The sequence below is a fragment of the Phalaenopsis equestris genome, unplaced genomic scaffold, assembly GCF_001263595.1.
Source record: "Phalaenopsis equestris unplaced genomic scaffold, ASM126359v1 Scaffold209375, whole genome shotgun sequence".
NCBI lineage: Eukaryota > Viridiplantae > Streptophyta > Magnoliopsida > Asparagales > Orchidaceae > Phalaenopsis > Phalaenopsis equestris.
In genome coordinates this window covers 541,193-553,872 of record NW_018228544.1, presented here as the reverse complement: position 1 = coordinate 553,872, position 12,680 = coordinate 541,193, and the positions used below count along the sequence as shown (strand labels likewise).

Here is a 12,680-nt window from a genome sequence, read left to right as displayed (position 1 = left end):
TTCTTCGCCACGTGCGGCGGGGGAAACCCCCCCCCCCCCCCCCCCACACTTTCCAAACAGGTGCATCTGCATTTTCAAACCACACCGCACCAAAAAAGCTGTCCCAAACATTTGTTACTCACAACGTTTAGACAATTAACATTATACTCTCTAAATTATAGTGCAGAGATCAGCAATTGAGCATGTAACAAATGTGGGATATATTTTGTGAGTTCACAAGTTGTTTGCGATAGAATTACTTGATGGGAACTTTAAAGTTGTTTTAATTCATCTTTGGCTCATGTTCAATTAAAACTCTAACAAGTAGAGCACAAACACAACATTGACAAATAATTCTAAACACAGTCGAACCCAAGCATACCAAATTTCAAATGAGTTGAACAAGAACCACCTCAAAACTCAATAAAGCCCGGCCTGTTCACACAACTATAGGCGACCAAACAACTTACCTATGATAGCATTTCACTGACAAAGAACAACCAAAAATTAAGGATCACAACATCCAAGCACACGATTAAAACTCCATGCAAGAGAAAGAAAACTAGGATGTGGCAAATTTACAAAACTCAATAACCTTTCAATCAATAGCAAAAATGATTTAGGATGAAAAGACATTGAAAAAAAAAAGAAAAAATCAGCAAAAATAATCCTAGACTTATAAAACAAGAAATGTTTTTCAAAATTTCAAGTATGACACTTTGGCATGCCTCAAATAAACATATGCCTATGCCTCACGTAGTACTAAAAAGGGCAATAAGAACGGTAGTAACCGCTATAAATATTTGTCAAAATAGAAAAAACGTTGCAGGACACCCCAAGAAAGCAACGTGATTACGAATACTGCAATATGCTACAATCCTAAGAGAATAACAACAAAGAATGCCATCAAAAAAATATATGAGCCACACCAACAAAGAGGTCGCAAGGTTTGCAGCAGCAAAAAACAAAACAAAGGAGATGTTCAGTTGCAGAAACAGGCACAGATAATTCACTAAAACAAAAAGATAGATCAGTCAGAACAACAAAAAGATCGCAACAATTAGTAGTTGTTATACAAAATGGAAAAAACCATGGGAAGAAGTTATAGGAACAATTCAAAAAATGGCACTAGAATATCGTTAAATGAAAAGGCACAACAATCACCGACTTTAAATGCCACAATTAAAGGAGCTATTGTAATCCTGCAAGAAAAAAACTAAAAGAAGTAGCAACATAAGCCATAATAATTGGAGAAAGTGGCCAAAAATGGAACCCACGCATCAAAATGCTCTCAATTTTATCCATCTGTCACTTTTATATGAAATTCTTCAAGGCTTGGTAGAGGTTCACAGCAGTGAATTGCAGGAACTTTACTCTTAGTTAGGCCGATTGATATTCATATTGATAGTTTAAATACCTCGTGATAAAATTACTAGTAAATGAATGTCATTACATAGTTTAAAACATGTTAATGATATGATCTTATACAGAAGGATAAATGAAAACCATCTAACACATGTCAAGGTATTTTTCCCATTCTACGAGAATAATGTGGCTAAACATGCAAGCAAAGAAGTGAGAAAAAAAATTATATTTTGGAAAAGTTGGTTCAAATTCATCATAACGGTTTTCACTGCTCAATTTTTAGAATTCTATGTTTCATAAGATCCCACTCATAATGCCTAGTCATTCATAGCATGTAATTTCATTTTTGCAATCTAAAAATATTTGCAGTAACATCTGCACAATGTTTATAGTACGCCAACTATATCACAATAAAATATAGTGCGAATTAGTATAACTAGGACCACATTCTCTATTGAAATTCAGTATGAAGAAAAAATAGAGGATATGAGCCAAAATAAATTTGGAATGAAAGGCAAGAAAGTTGCAATCTATGAAAATATAGGCACCATACAATTTGAGCGTTCAGAATAGAAAATTGAAAATTTACAATAGATATATAAAGCTTTATTAAATCAACATGAATAAGATATTAGATTGAACAACAAAATAATACTGACCATGTTCACGGCCAACAACTCATAAGAATTTATTGGCTTTAAATTTTTATTATCACAAGGGGAGTAGAGAATTTCCCTTGAACAGCCAAGAACGAAAATAACAATTAGCAATGATTTGTAAGAACATAAGCTAAGGTTTTGATCACACTAGATGAAGGAAAGCCACAAAAACAGACTAGTTGAAGCTTCGACAAAACAAAAAACTGCAAAGAAAGGGCCAATCATTGAACAAAACTGTATGAGGGGGGTCACAACACAAGAAGGGGATACGTAGAAAAGATTGCAAAAGCCCAATAATTGAAATGAGTCACTGATACAAAATTCACTGACTTCTCAACAGATCTCAAGAAAAAGTCCCAATTAATTGAATGGAGAATCGAAAGAGCATGACTCAATTAATAGAAATAAAAAGATTGAGAATAGAAACTCAATTGAATAACCATTGATTTTTGAGGGAAGCCCAGTCATATAGAGGAAACCTTTTGTGAATTTTTTGGGCAAAAATAGGATAGAAGTACAAGGATCAACCACAAATCGCACTTCCCATGTTGAATAGCATCTTTAGTCATACATAAACATACTCCTACTAAATGTACAATAAAAGAATAACCAAAACAAACAATAATAAAATGCTAATTTTTAAGTAGGTCATCTTTATGTACAAATTTAGCGTTTTCCATGATTTGTGTCTTCCCATCTCTAGTCAAAGCAAATTAGATAAAACCAACACACTAACAAAGATGCTGTACTAACCTAAAAAAACACAAATAATCATTATGGCCTTGAAACCTCGCCAACAACACTACTTAGAAGTTACTTTCCTCGTCTACTTAGATGATGTTTGAATTTTTGTGATCATTTCAACAATGATACAAAAAAATTCATTCAAAGGCCATTTACCGTTCTAGTCTAAAATTTGAATACATCGACAAAAAAATCATTTATAGAAATGCTACTTCCTTGCAGTTGTGAGCAATATCTACCTATTCTCCAGCCCTGGATAGACTTCAGAACAATCAAAGAAATATAAAAGCATTGGAAATGTAAAGATGTATAAGCTGATTTTCAAGGTTTATACTTTACAATTTCAAATGTGAATATCGACATTGAAAATAAAACGCAACAACAAATTTTATTATTATTGAATCGAGATTTGTGGGTGGATACACGCCACCTAGAAAAGAGTTATTTTGGAGGAGAGAACACTAACAAAAGAATGAAGATGAGGAAGGAAAGAAAGAAGGAGAAAGAGGAGGAAACTTTTTCTAGTTTTTTATTGATCTCTAAGAGAAAACCCTTACATCTGTTTAATGGTCCCCCTTTCCCTTTTTCGCAAACCGTATTTATAATTGAGTTTTGCTTGGGACATGCTACATAAAGCGCTATATTACAAAAATGTAAAATGCATAGCACATATTACGACTTAAAGTAGAGTACAGAATGATATAGTTGAGTCTGCAGCTATATGTCTTATCTTTCTATACAACCTTTGAGGTATATTGTTGTTAACTATTAGGTGAATTGCCAAAGTCGATTTGGACTCGGAGATAACTTGCCATTTGTTCTATTTAAGGTGTCATTACTCGATTTGCCTAATGTCCTGGCTAGCCGATTTGATGGGCCGGTCTTATCGACTGAACTGTCCGGCACAACTCCCCCGACTGAGTTGTGTGGTCAAACTACGTGATGAAACCAGTCGACTGATTCTTGTCTTGAAGCTTGTCCAAGTTAGAGGGATTTACTTATACAATAATGATCTCTTACCATTCCATGAACATCTTGACGATCAAGAATTTTCTTAGAAACAGCCTAAGCACCAAAAAACAAAATACATTGTTTTTCTTTTTTTCAGAAGTAATTACTTGTGACAGGCTGATTTTGGGAAATCAATCACGCTCTAAACCAATGTACTTATGACTTTATTCCATCACAAAGCTATCAAAAACAAGTAAATGTCACCCAAATTCTTATAGATTACAAATATAACGTCTAATTCTTCAAATTAGCACTCCAATGGTCAAATTTTAAAATGAGTGAAGATGCTTATCAATAACCTAGTATACACAATGATTAGGCATTTGGCTCATCACCTTGGAATATAAATTAGTGATTCCATTAGGAAGAAGCCTTGTCAATTCACATCGTGACATGCTTAAAATCTGAAAATAAAAGAGAATTCTTGAACCAGCAGTGTCAATTAAAAAGAAATAACGAGCTTGTTCCGTCATTGGAAGAAGAAGAGTGAGCACACAGGATTCATCCCAAACGAATTTGTCACAAACAGTGCAAGCGAGAGAAGAAGTCGTGTGCGGGAAGTGGATCCATGTACTGTGGAGGGAGACAAATAACTTACTGGAGGCGGAGCGGCGACGGACGCTGGTAAGCGCAGAGGCGGTGATGCAAGCAGGAACAGTGTGTATGAGTGTCGTGTACCGGAAACTTCCCAAGTGGTCGCAATTGGAATTGCGAATTGAGCGGTTAATAGCAAGCTCTTCACAAGCTCGACCTTTGGGATCAAGATTTTCCTTTAGGTTCGATGTTTGACATTGCAAGTTTACAATTATGACATTTACATACATAACATCCAATTCTTATGTATTTACATATCTAACAACTAAACTTTACTTTTTACATCATCACTTAAAATCATTCATATCCTCATATCACATAGGAAAGACCACTATATTAACTTTTAAAAGTGAAATACACCTTTTAATCTATATTGAGGTGGCATGCCGGCATGTATGTGAGAATTAAAGTTGACTGGTTAGATATAAAAATACTTAGGAAATGAGTGGTATATATGTAAATATTTCTTATGAATTTTCTTCTCAAATTAAGAAAGGAATTTTTACCTTAATTCTCTCATAAATTTGAAAACTCTATATTTTTTAATGATACGATTTATTTAAGAAAGTTTAAATCAGGATAATCAGTATTTTGGAAAAGCAAGAAAAAGAAAAGGATTTTGTATATATATAAAATTAATTTATTTATGTATATTAAAAACATTTAGGATAGAGACTAAAAGTGCTAGAAAAGTAATATTAGCATTTATAGATGAAACTAAATGTTAGCAATGAGTATAAATTAGAGGAGAAATGTTTAAACTAATAACCATCAAATGTTTAAATGCAAATCAAGAATTATTAAATCTAACTTGATAAACAAAAATTTGAGGGTTATATTAGAAGTCAAATTTTATAAGGATATTAACCAAAATTGAGATAGTGGAGACATATAATATTAGAATTATTTAAAAACGTTATGCTTAATCTATTAGAGCCAATTATTTTTAAACAGCTCTTATTTACACATTTTATTATTATAGGTTTTAGTTAGAAAAAATGAAGTTAAAGAATAAACTCATAAGACAGAAAAAAAATGCGAGTAATTATAATTCTTATTCATATTAATTTTAGTTCTTCTAAATTCAAATGCATTACTTGATTTTATGATTTCAATTAGAATTATGTTTTAAACTTAAATGGTGGCATCTCAAATGTCTTTCTGAACAAGGTGTGGTGGAAAGGTTAAAGTCATCATTATATAGTTACATTAGTATCTCTGGCTAGAATTATCAATGGGAGACCATATCTTTCAACATGTACGAGCACAAAATAAAGAAAAAATCAGTAAAAAATAATCTTGTGTGTCAGAAAATTTGAGATGGTAGAGTAATAATTTAATATATCACGCAGATAAATGAAAAGTAGCAAGAGAAGAAACCATAATTTTTACCTTAAAAAATCCTAAAAAGAGAAAAAACTACAGCATGGAAAAATTTATTACATTAATAAATTAATTTAAAAAAAAGAATAACATATACTTTAAGACAAAAGTTTGTCTTTTGTTATTCTTAAAGAATTGAACAATAATTATAAACTTTTAAATATATTTTGTATTGATTGAAAATATTGCATAATAGATCTCTTATATACACATTTTTTTATTATAGGTACTAGTTAGAAGAAAATAAAGTTAAAGAATAAACTGAAAAGACAGAAAATAAATTGAATAATTATAATTCTTATTCATATTAATTTTAAATCTTTTAAATTCAAATGCATTACTTGATTTTATGATTTCAATTAGAATTATGTTTTAAATTTAAATGGAGGCTTCTCAAATGTCTTTTTGAACGAGGTGAGTGGAATCATTAAAGTCATCATTATATAGTTACATTAATATCTCTAGCTAGTATTATTAAGGGCAACCATATCTTTCAATATATATGAGCAAAAAATAATCTCGTGTGTCAGAAGCTTCACGATGGTAGAGTGATAATTCAATATCTTAACATTTAACAAAGATCTAACACACAGATAAATTAAAAATATAATGAGAAGATACCAGAATATTTACCTGAAAAAATCCTAGAAAGAGAAAAATCACGCCAGGGGCACAACCAACCTTTCTTTTCATATGGGCAATTTTTTTACATTAATAAATTAATTTAAAAAAACATATATTTCAAAACAAAAGCTTGTCATTTGTTATCATTAAAGAATTGAACAAAGATACAAATTTTTAAACTTATTTTGCATTGATTAATAATACTGCATAATAGATTCGTTGCGAATCAAATCAAATACTTATTTATTAATGTATGATATAAGACAATCAATGAATCGGTCATCGCCCATTTAACTATGTAATGGATGTTTGATAATTTTCATTGAAAAAAGCTCTCTCAACTGCAGCAGTATCAACTGGTAAAGTTAATGTCAATGTAATAAGTCTCTAAACTAGATGATACACAATATTTTTTAGCTTTAACAAATCATTTTGTAAGATCAGTCATGTCACATAAAAATGAGAAACAATCACTAAAATGCATGTCAATAATATAAATGAATAGTTGATAATGGCGATCTACAAGCTCAACTGTAGAAAAATCATTATGTTATAACTTTGCAAGACAAATTAGATTTCTCTTATTAAAATTTGAGAATATAAAATTTGATTTAGACAAAATATACAAAGAAGTAAATCAGTACTTGTTGCACATAAACGGTTATTCAACTCTTGCAGTTGTATGGAACAGCTCGACATGATAATGATGCAAAATTTTAATTTTTTCAGCTCTCTGTATTGATCTTCATCGAGTCTTAAAAGTGAGATTTATATTTGGAACATCAAGTTCAAAAACATTACAAAAGTGAGACACTTCTAATAATAAATCTCATCCATTCTCTGACATCATATGCAATCATTATTTTGATACTTGCACAAATTTCATTGAATTATCAATATATTAATATTATTTTGTAAAGATTATTACAAATATTTATAACCTCTAAAATACCAATTATTAAATGCATCATGAAGACAAAGTCAAAACTTTATATTGCATTGCTTAAAACACCGGCTTCAACTAAGTATTGATCATGCACCTCATACTCTTTTATAATCTCAAATACTTCAAGTGCGTATGTATACATTTTCATGAGACTAATTAAAGTATAAAATATGAGCTCTAACGAGCGTCTCTAGCTTGTTGCAAAGTAACTTTCTTACTTCAAACTACAATCACTAATAAAATTCTCATCTCTAAGATGCAAAATAATTTTCTCAGATTGAATGATTTTAAAAACATCACTCCTCTTCCAAGAAGCTCCAACAGTATTTAAGACTCTTGAAGTGAACTCAAAAAGACTTTTAACTTGTCAATGATTTTTTGCTACAGCCACCAAACAATGAACATAGAATGATTGAGAATTCTCATTAAGAATGAGTGTTTTTGAATCATACTCGCCTCGCATATTGGATGTCCCGTCATAAGGTTAACCACATATCCTATGTAAGCTTAATGAATGCTTTGCAATGATGGATTCAAGAACTATTTTGAGTGCAACTGAAGTTGTTGAAGAAATATGTTTAACACCAACCATTTTTTCACTAACTTGCCTCTTTTTATCAACATATCACACTATGACAATCAGTTGTTCCTTTGCTGACACATTACAATACTCATTAATTATGATGGAGAAGTAAGAATCATGTATATCTCTCATGATAGAAGTCAAGGTCAACTGCATCAGTTTGATAAATTTCTTTTTGAACCTTTGTTGAAACTAATTATAATATTGGGGTAACATTTTCAAATAAACTTTCTTGATTTCTTCATTAGGAACCACAAGAAAATGAAATAGCTCTAAATAATTTCCTTAATTGGTTGATTAAGATGATTCATCATGCCCACGAAACGACAATCCTCGTCGTAGAAAAACCGAACACAATCAATAGTTGCATTCAACATAATCATATATTCTTTTTATACATTTCATTCTTACTCATACACATGATAGAAACACTCTGTACTTAGGGCTTTATTAGATCTTCACATTTTTATAGTCTTATTATGAGCACAGTTATAATCTCTAACGTGAGCTAAAAAATTTTCTTTTTTCTTCTAATTTTTAAATCCTTCATTAACAAATGAATCTCTATCTCCTTGATTTGTACCAATAAGTTCTTGGGGCTTAAATAGATAACAATAGAGGCAATATGCTGCATCATGTCGCCACTATACTCTAACCAAGTTGGATAATCATCAAACCATTTTGAAATAAATCTCCGAATAATATTATCTGTCGCTGTTTGAGAAAAGTTACGACTCTTTAGCTGATATGGCATCTCAAGCAAATACGCTCTTTGTACTCTATTTCTATCATTGACATCATAACTTCAAATAGAAGAACAAAGTTCGGGGTCAACCAAAAGATTATATATATCAATTTTCACTTGTTCTTTTATTTTTAAATAATGATTCATTTACTAAACCTTTACATATAAAAATAATAATATCACTATAAATAATTGAAATTTTATAGTCAAATATCTTTAACGTGAATATTAAAATAACATATGCTAAACAAACAAATCAATCAAGACCTAATAATTCAATATTTAAAAAGAAGTCTTAAATAAAAGCAAAAAAAAAACTCAATCACTACCTTCATATGTATTTACAACATAAATACCACACAATTCTTATGTATTTACATATCCTGCACTAAAATTTTCATATTTCCATGCATACTACTCAATTCTTTAGCATCGCATCAAACATTCCGCAATCACCAACTTCTTAAAAGTGAAATGGCAAATTACTGGTACAAATATTATTTCAAAAAGTTATCATTTTTAAGTTAAAGCACAAATAGAGCAAATATTAAACAATAAAAAAGAGAAAAAAGAATTGAGTGGTTGAACGGATGAAACATCACATTCTACTGTAGTTCTACAAGCAAACCCATAACAGAAAAAAAAATCAAAGAATAACATGAATTTTATATACTTATGTAAGAAGAAAAGCAAAGCAATGAATTAACTTAAACAAGACTTTGAAGCCAGTTTGGCTATGAAAATCCCAAAAATGGTTTAATTTACCGATACTAAGGAAAACATAAATGGAAAAAATGGGAAGAACAAATGAGCTCTCAAACTGTCAACTTTTCGATTCAAAGCATGTTCTCAATTAAAAATTGGAAACTTATAATTCAAGCAGAAAATTTTGAGTTACTATTTTGCTGATTAATACAAAAATGACAAAAAAATAAATAAAGGAATCACATACAAGCATAAGAAAGGACAAAAGAAGCTTAGCTTCTTATTTCTAAATTACTAAGCATAAATATTTTCATAGCCAACCATTCAGAATTAAAACGGATTTGTCATAAACTAATGAAAGAGTCAAAATTAGGGGGAAATGTATGAAAGAATCTCTCACAGCCCCAAAACTTTATTCACAAGATTAAACAATCTATTAAGTTGAATTACCCTCACCAAATGTTGTTTTTTTCTCATAAATCCCATAGAAAAATTGAAATAAATTCAAGCAGAAAAAATATGTAGAATCCCACATGTACCGAATTGAAATTCAACATAAACAAATAAAATTGAACTAAATTTCAGAGCACGTTAAAGTCCTCTATCAGATTAATGATTATTGCCGGTTGATACACACAAAAAGAACTTGATAATAAAATAACATTGAAAAGAAGTACTTGAATCAACTCATAGAATTCAAAATCACATCATCCTACTGATATAAAATTTTTTATAGCAATCAATATCATCAAATCATTGAAAATTACTATAACTCTGACTACAATCCCCACAACAACACTTACATATGTACATGATATTCCCCGATACCCACAAAAAACCAAAGAAGTGATATTAAAATTCACAGTGGTGAATTCACAAACACATTGTAGCCAGCAATACTCGCATAATCCTAACACGAGATCAGTACTTTCCATACTTATGCCACATAGTGATTGCAATGAATTTCTTAGAGCCCTCTACGCCCCACGACCAAGCTCAAACAAACATAGGAATTAATTGGTATGTAATCTGTGAAACCCACAAATAAATATATTCACGAATATATGGTGCACTTGATTTGGAAGTTGACTTCACAGATACTTACTCTGCAATGATTTACTGCAAAGTTCCATAAATCTGACTTAACTGTTGATTAGAACTACCAAATCTAACAAAGAAGAATATATTATTTTCTGTTATACTAGATGAAATACTTCCAAATTGGAATTTTGATTTCTCGGTTAATCCATTCACCCAATTCCAATGTAAATCTACTCCAATTGAGTAAACTCGGCAATCCAAATAACTTAAACAACCCCAAATTTCATTCTAATTTAAGTTTTGCCCAAATCTACTTCTTCTCGGCTAAATGCCAACCCATATATTCCATGCTAAAACTTGATCAAGTTGGTCCTAAATATTTCACCAAATCATGCTGCCATCCTGTTCTAAACCACTTCAAAATTATCCCGAAATCTACATAACAGCAATTTAAATTCAGCCATTAAATCAATATCGAATCAATTAGAATCCTGCATCAAATGACTATCAATGTCTTTAATAAAATGGCCACCTAACCTGCTCTAATTTAAAATAGAATATGCAAAAATCCATTGATTTAAAATGCTGCTTAAATCAAACTACCGAATCAATGCCGAACTAGTTAATACCAATAACTTGAAACAGCATCTAGCTAAGCTGCACTCTATTACCACCTAATGTTCAAACATATCCTAATTCATATCCAAGAACTTAATCAAGCCACTCAAAAGCCCACTAAACTTACACTAGCAAGTTACACAATTGACCGAACTACTTGGACACATGGTTGCACATTATTGGAATCTATGGAAGGAATTTGGGAAGCACCATGGAACCCTGGGATTTGAATATCGAAATTTTGGAAAGCCTTATATAGTAATGTACGTGTCTGAAGTGCTGAAGCGAAGGCGGAGAAAGACGAGGGTTACCTTCCTCGATCTTTTCGAGCGGGAAAGCAACGAAAGGCTGTGAAATATGGAGTTATTTGTACGCTGATCTCGTCGTTGCCTTCTCTGCTATCTTTGCCGATCGAGCGAAACCGGGAGTTCGACACCGAGGAGAAGATCGACGATGGGGCTCCGCTCCGAAAGAGGAGGCGGCTGCTGGAGGGGAAGAACGAGGATGGGCGTGCGGAATTTTGCCTGGGGTTGATCATTCGGTCGGTCGCTTCGGATGGATGGGTTTTCCCATTACAACCTAAATTCAGAATCAGGAAAGTTGAACCCACTTAAATTTTCATAAAATCGAATTAAATTTTAATTTGATTTTGTATAGAAAAAATATGATAACAAGGATCTCAAATGATCGAACGGTCAAGAAAGAAGACAATTTTTAAAAATTAGAATGAAGGGCTAACAGTGTAACAACGATCTCAAGGTGCACGACTATCTGAGGAAGAAGAATGGTCCATGTACAAAATGACCTAAGAAAAAGGTTGATCGATCGACCATGCGTCGGCCCTCCCGATCGACTGTCAACTTGACAGACCCAAGGATCATCAAAAAAGTGTATATATGGTCGGCAAGACTCGAGACGACCAATAGTAGATCGAAATCATCAACGATAGAGTTCCTATAAGTAGACTGGAAGTGATCGATTGACTGAAATGAACAGTTGCCAAGCAAAGCGTCGGTCGGACTGCTCTTGCAAATATTCAATTGTATTTTCTTGAAGATTTACTAAGGTGACCCTCTCAAAGTTTAATGATTAGAGGGAAAATTTTGTAATTGTACATTTAAACCCCCCATGTTTATAAATAGGGATCATTTCATAATAAAAGATTACACACTTCCACTGTTCTCTATTGTTTCTCCTTCTTTGTAGCATGTTTTGTTCATTGGGTGTGTTTCCTGGACACTTTTAGATTCAACATCATTTTAGGTGTGATGAACGTGAATGTTGACCTCACTTTTGGTTGAGGTCTAGAAACTTCTTTAATAGCCTAGGTCTAGCCATAGGACTTTCCTATTGACTAGTCTTAGAAAATTAGAAAAGGTACCCCCACCATTAGAAATTCAAAACTCTTCTTTTTACTCAACTTGAAATTCCACATATTGATCTTAACCTCTAGCATTTAGTAGGTAAGATCATTATAAGAGAATTCAAGAAGAGTCCCTATAGGATTACTTGGCTTTAGGATTGACCCTGGGTGGTGACTTGGAACTAGGATACACCATATCTTCACAATATATTAATCCCTGGTTCATTTAGAATGGATATCTATCCAATTCTATGTGAAATGCCTAACTTGATCTGTTGTCCCTATGCACCTCCAACAAATTCCCTAACTGCCATTGGTAC

The 12,680-nt window shown here is 31.9% G+C and overlaps 1 protein-coding gene across 4 annotated transcripts in view; it reads right to left on the bottom strand.

Moving 5' to 3' along the window:
• Nucleotides 1-11,591, bottom strand: part of LOC110036638 (probable RNA-binding protein EIF1AD) — a 36,376-nt gene extending 24,785 nt beyond the window's left edge. For 3 of the 4 annotated variants that reach the window (XM_020741131.1, XM_020741130.1, XM_020741133.1), the window contains exon 1: nucleotides 11,309-11,591. The gene's annotated coding sequence lies outside the window, so the exon portion shown is untranslated. Of the gene's footprint in view, nucleotides 1-4,356; nucleotides 4,526-11,308 lie in introns of those variants that run through there. The other variant, XM_020741132.1, reaches the window with a different exon arrangement.
• Nucleotides 11,592-12,680: the final 1,089 nt, after the last annotated feature.